The sequence below is a fragment of the Scyliorhinus canicula genome, chromosome 5 (genome assembly GCF_902713615.1).
Source record: "Scyliorhinus canicula chromosome 5, sScyCan1.1, whole genome shotgun sequence".
In the NCBI taxonomy this organism is placed as follows: Eukaryota; Metazoa; Chordata; class Chondrichthyes; order Carcharhiniformes; family Scyliorhinidae; genus Scyliorhinus; species Scyliorhinus canicula.
In genome coordinates this window covers 194,687,708-194,694,262 of record NC_052150.1, presented here as the reverse complement: position 1 = coordinate 194,694,262, position 6,555 = coordinate 194,687,708, and the positions used below count along the sequence as shown (strand labels likewise).

The 6,555-nt window shown below is 43.9% G+C and overlaps 1 pseudogene; it reads left to right on the top strand.

Moving 5' to 3' along the window:
- Positions 1–543: 543 nt before the first annotated feature.
- Positions 544–2,798, top strand: LOC119965701 (annotated as a pseudogene).
- Positions 2,799–6,555: the final 3,757 nt, after the last annotated feature.

The window sequence follows — 6,555 nt, the reverse complement described above, 5'->3', positions numbered from 1 at the left end:
TGATCCAGCCGGGAATCGAACCTGGGACCCTGGAGCTGTGAAGCATTTATGCTAACCACCATGCTACCCTGCTGCCCCATTGAGGAATTATTTGGCTGGAGTGAAGGTTGTAGCTTCATCCTTGATTACAGGGAATCTGAGGCACGATAAGGAGGCAGAACAGTTACAGGATCAATTTGCAATATTTTTCCATTGTGTGTGGTGACCAGGACAATGGCTAAAAAAAGTTCACCACCGGAGATCAAACTATCCTTGAGAACGAGATTAAACTATCCTTGAGAACGAGAATAATTCCGATTAAGTGTTTGGTAGGACTTCATTAATTGAGGCAGAGGAAGATAATGCAGCGATACATAGAGTAGCACAGTCAGCTCCCACAGACATTGAGGCTGAGGGGGTTCCAAAGTGCTATTACATCAAGAATGGAGTTCTGATGAGGAAGTGGAGACATCCTCATAGACCTGTGGACGATGCTTGGACAGTTGTTCATCAGATACTGCTAAATATCAGTAGGGAAGTACTGCACTAGAGCATGGGATGCCAATGGTAGGACATGTGGGAATTTGGAAAAGTCAGACCAGTTGCGCTTCAGTGGTCAAGGAATCTATTATTGATGACCTCCAAAAGGTTGATGAAGAATATGCAGCATTTTATCCAACAAATTTTCAAGATGAGGAAACAAAGCTGCTTGTATATCGCAAACAAATGGAAGAACGGCTGCAGGCAGAGATGATGCAAGATCTGCAGAATTTTAAGGATCTGGAATTGGTTCCGTCTCAGGAGAAAGAGCACTCACAGAAGAACATAGAAGAGCACAGATCAAAGCTAGCGAAAATGTACCAGACAAAGTCCGAAACATTGATCACAAGAGAGAAGAATGCTTTTGAGAGACTTCAAAAACAGTAGGCGATTAAGGAAAAATAAATCTACACGCAGAGACAAAGTTTATTGAAAGACATTGAAGCTATGCAAAATAAAGAGGTCAAACGTGGACAACAAATTGAAGCCTTCGAACTCTTTCAGAATTTGCATGGCCAAAGGGACAAGAGTTTAGAACTGGATCCATGGAGACAGGAGCTGGCAGTGAATAATATTAAGGAGACTCAAGAGGAAAAGTTGAAGAATGGGCCGTGCAGGTATCAGTTGGAACTACAGGGAGAGTATCGCAAAAAAACTGAGAAAGTAACAGTGAATGAGAAGAGTTGAAGCAGAGTCAGCTCGATTAGCTGAAGAATCGGTTGCCGTCCATTCCGAAACAGAGGAACTCCAAGAAACCCGTGTTCAAGTTAAGAAGATGGAGTTGGAACTGAGTGCAGCTACATAGAACATAGAACATTACAGCGCAGTATAGGCCCTACGGCCCTCAATGTTGCGCCGACCCGTGAAACCACTCTAAAGCCCATCTACACTATTCCCTTATCGTCCATATGTCTATCCAATGACCATTAGAATGCCCTTAGTGTTGCCGAGTCCACTACTGTTGCAGGCAGGGCATTCCACGCCCCTACTACTCTCTGAGTAAAGAACCTACCTCTGACATCTGTCCTGTATCTATCTCCCCTCAATTTAAAGCTATGTTCCATCGTGCTAGACATCACCATCTGAGGAAAAAGGCTCTCACTATCTACCCTATCTAATCCTCTGATCATCTTGTATGCCTCAATTAAGCCACCTCTTAACCTTCTTCTCTCTAACGAAAACAGCCTCAAGTCCCTCAGCCTTCCCTCATAAGATCTTCCCCCCATACCAGGCAACATTCTGGTAAATATACTCTGCACCCTTTCCAATGCTTCCACATCTTTCCTATAGTGCGGCGACCAGAATTGCACGCAATACTCCAAATGCGGCCGCACCAGAGTTTTGTACAGCTGCAACATGACCTCATGGCTCTGAAACGCAATCCCTCTACCGATAAAAGCTAACACACTGTACGCCTTCTGAACAACCCTCTCAACCTGGGTGGCAACTTTCAGGGATCTATGCACATGGACACCGAGATCTCTCTGCTCATCCACATTACCAAGAATCTTACCATTAGCCCAGTACTCTGTCTTCCTGTTATTCCTTCCAAAATGAATCACCCACCTCACACTTTTCTGCATTAAACTCCATTTTGCCACCTGCCAGCCCAGCTCTGCAGCTTATCTATGTCCCTCTGTAACTTGTAACATCCTTCCACACTGTCCACAACTCCACCGACTTTAGTGTCATCTGCAAATTTACTAACCCATCCTTCTACGCCCTCCTCCAGGTCATTTACAAAAATTACAAACAGCAGTGGCCCCAAAACAGATCCTTGTGGTACACCTCTAGTAACTGGACTCCAGTCTGAATATTTACCATTAACCACCACCCTTTGTCTTCTTCCAGCTAGCCAATTTCTGATCCAAACTGCTAAATCACCCTGAATACGATGCCTCCGTATTTTCTGCAATAGCCTACCGTGGGGAACCTTATCAAACGCTTTACTGAAATGGAACCCTTTCAAACGCTTTACTGAAATGGAACCTTATCAAACGCTTTACTACAGCCCAAGTTTGTTTGTTAATGAAGCAGAACGCGTTGCTGAATGAAAAGTGAAAGGACGTAGCAGACTATAAGTCATAAAAGACCGAAGATGAGCAGCTTCATGATAATCAGAGGCTGTGTGAAGCTCTCATTTTAGCTCTCCAAGCTGAATTGAAGAAAAGAGAATATTCCAGAATGAATATCAAAACCATAAACAGGAATATCAAAACCATAAACAGGAGCAACAGCTACAGAATGAGGCAGAGCACTGTACTAAGGTTAGAACATAGAACATAGAACATAGAACAGTACAGCACAGAACAGGCCCTTCGACCCTCGATGTTGTGCCGAGCCATGATCACCCTACTCAAACCCACGTATCCACCCTATACCCGTAACCCAATAACCCCCCCCCCCCCCTTAACCTTACGTTTTAGGACACTACGGGCAATTTAGCTTGGCCAATCCACCTAACCCGCACATCTTTGGACTGTGGGAGGAAACTGGAGCACCCGGAGGAAACCCACGCACACACGGGGAGGACGTGCAGACTCCGCACAGACAGTGACCCAACAGAAGCAACACTTGAAGTAAGAGGATCAAACCAGCAGACTGAATGGGCAAGTTGATGACTTGAAACTTCAGCTGCAACAGACACGGTTTGGTGTTGATGGTTCATTTCTGGCCTCTGTTCCCGATGTACGTGAAAGTCAAATGTCAATAACAATCAATTAAATCCAATCCTGTGATGTCCATGTAGTCAACACTGGAAATTTTCCTTTAGCTGTCGACTATGGTGCCAATGAAAGATCAGAAAACCTCTGGTAGATAACACTGTGTCTCATCAATCTTCAACAATTCAAAGGTTTGAAGAACTGATTGAGCAACCAGATGGCCATTGTGAAGTTGTGCAAGAAGGCATTCCAACATTTGACAAGAATTTGTCTCAGTACTGGGGGGAAAATGTGAATGGAGGGTCTGTTTCTTCACTAGACCAAGGAGTCATTTCATCTCCACCAGATATATCTAAATTCAAAGGACCAGAAGAAGAAGAAGAAAAAGCTGAGAAGATGAAAAATGCAAGGGAGGAAAAGAAAAGGCATGTGAAGATCAGAGATGAAAAGATGAGAAAAAGTGCCTGGTAACGCAGGAAACATTTGGAAATGGTGTGGTTCACAGAATGCCAAGTAGAGTTTGGGATATTGAGGGTCATGTTAGTGGGCAAACTGGTGCTGGGTGCCCTGGACTGTTCCAACCATTTAAAATGGTCACAGATGCCAGTGACCTTGAGGTAGGGCAGTGGAACTACAAGATGGCGATGCAGGAATAGAGAGGCCAGTGGGATATTTTTCAAAAAAAACATGTCCGTATGAAAGAAAGTATTCCACCATTGAAAAAGAAAAGAAACCATAGCCTTACTAATAGCTCTCTGGCACTTTGAGGTATATATCCAGCATGATAATAAACAAAGCTTAGTTTATACATCAATGATCTGCTTGCATTTATAGAAAAGTTTAAAACATGGAATGCAAGATTATTCCGTTGGAGTTTATTATTACAACAGTTCAATGTTCAAATTGTACACATCCTCAGAAAGGATAATGTGATTGCAGGTGCTATGTCACGGGTTTAAGGGCTGACTAGTTACCAATGTAGTGACTGGAAAGGAAACTTATATAATGCGGATGGATGAATGGATATGTGTTTGTGATTTATGCCATGCCATGGCATTACATTCCTTTTCGGGAGGGAGATATGTAATCCTGTTGATTCCATTATGTCCCATTTCTTTAATTTTGTCATTATCATTTTTTCTCCATAGATGGTGAATGGACATATACCTTTGCGTTGAGCAGAGGAAGTGAGGAACTCGAGAGTTACAAAATAGTACACTGTTCTAGCTTTTGAACAGCAAAATCAGACCTTTTTGGCACCCCAGAGATTGGAGGGACTTGGTTCGATTGATTGTCTGGTGGCCAAGAAATTGGCCAAAGGCTATATTCTGCCTGAAAACAGGCGGGGATAGATCGTATAGAGCAGCATGTCAGGTCTACAAAATTATGAGGGGAGGATGACAAATTATGAGGGGCATAGACAGATGGATAGTCAGAGACTTTTTCCCAGGGTAGAGAGGTCAATTACTAGGGGGCATCGGTTTAAGGTGCGAGGGGCAAGGTTTAGAGGAGATGTGCGAGGCAAGTTTTTTACACAGAGGGTAGTGGGTGCCTGGAACTCACTGCCAGAGGATGTGGTGAAAGCAGCGATGATAGTGACGTTTAAGGGGCATCTTGACAAATACATGAATAGGATGGGAATAGAGGGATGTGGACCGCGGATGTGTAGAATATTTTAGTTTAGACGGACAGCATGTTTGGTGCAGGCTTGGAGGGCCGAAGGGCCTGCTCCTGTGCTGTACTTTTCTTTGTTCTTTTGTTCACAGTGGTTAGCACAGTTGCTTCACAGTTCCAGGGTTTCAGGTTCGATTCCCAGCTTGGGTCACTGTCTGTGCGGAGTCTGCATGTTCTCCCCGTGTCTGCAGGGTTTGCACCGGGTGCTCCAGTTTCCTCCCATAAGACCATAAGACATAGGAGCAGAATAAGGCCACTCGGCACATCGAGTCTGCTCCGCCATTCAATCATGGCTGATATTTTCTCATCCCCATTCTCCTGCCTTCTCCTCATAACTGCTGATCCCCTTATTAATCAAGAACCTATCTATCTCTGTCTTAAAGACACTCAGTGATTTGGCCTCCACAGCCTTCTGCGGCAAAGAGTTCTACTGATTCACCACCCTCTGGCTGAAGAAATTCTTCCTCATCTGTTTTAAAGGATCGTCCCTTTATTCTGAGATGGTGTCTTCTGGTTCTAGTTTCACCTACAAGTTGAAACATCCTCTCCACATCCATTCTATCCAGGCCTTGCAGTATCCTATCAGTTTCAATAAGATCCCCCATCATCCTTCTAAACTCCAACGAGTACAGACCCAGATTCCTCAACCGTTCCTCATACAACAAGTTCTTCATTCCAGGGATTATTCTTGTGAACCTCTTCTGGACCCTTTCCAAGACCAGCACATCCTTCCTTAGATACGGGGCCCAAAACTGCTCACAATACTCCAAGTGGGGTGTGACCAGAGCCTTATACAGCCTCAGAAGTACATCCCTGGTCTTGTATTCTAGCCCTCTTGTCATGAATGCTAACATTGCATTTGCCTTCTTAACTGTCGACTGAACCTGCACGTTAACCTTAAGAGAATCGTGAACAAGGACTCCCAAGTCCCTGTATGCTTCTGATTTCTTAAGCATTTTCCCATTTAGAAAATAATCTATGCCTAAGTTCCTCCTTCCAAAGCGCATAACCTCACAGTTTTCCACATTGTAAAGTGCAAAGCTGTGCAGGTTATGTGGATTGGCTGTGCTAAATTGCCCTTCGTGTCCAAAAAAAAAGGTTAGGTGTGGTTATGAGGATAGGGTGGAGGCCTGGGGATTGGGTGGAGATAGGGTTAAGGTGTGGGCTTGGGTAGGGTGCTCTTCCCAGGGGCCGGTGCAGGACTCGATGGGCCAAGTGGCCTCCGTCTGCACTGTAAAATTCTATGATCTAAGTGAGATTGTTTCCAGACAAAATAGGAAAGGGCTCTGCACTATAAATTCAATACTTCTACGACAGTAGGGTCCTGGGCATTCAGAGATAAAGCTTTGTTCCCTCTAGCTCTCTCTCTCTCAATAAAAGCTACATAGCTGCTGTATTTCTGAACATACAGAGAACCTCGATAAATCTACAGTGAAAACTGTTACAAACTGAAAGCAGAAACCTCGAAGTGAAAGCTTAAACTAAAGGAAGGTGTGCTTGAAGACAAGCATCTGCAACAAAGGCATGTCATTCCATCATTATTTTTACACCCCTCTTTTCCCCTTTAGTTTTGTTTGCCTGTCTTGTTGGTATGTGTGTATGTGTGTGTGTGTGTGTGTAAAGGGTGGGTTAAAGAGAGGGGTTAGGAATTTGATAATAGTTAACCAGTTGTATTTGAATAATAATTATTGTCATTAAT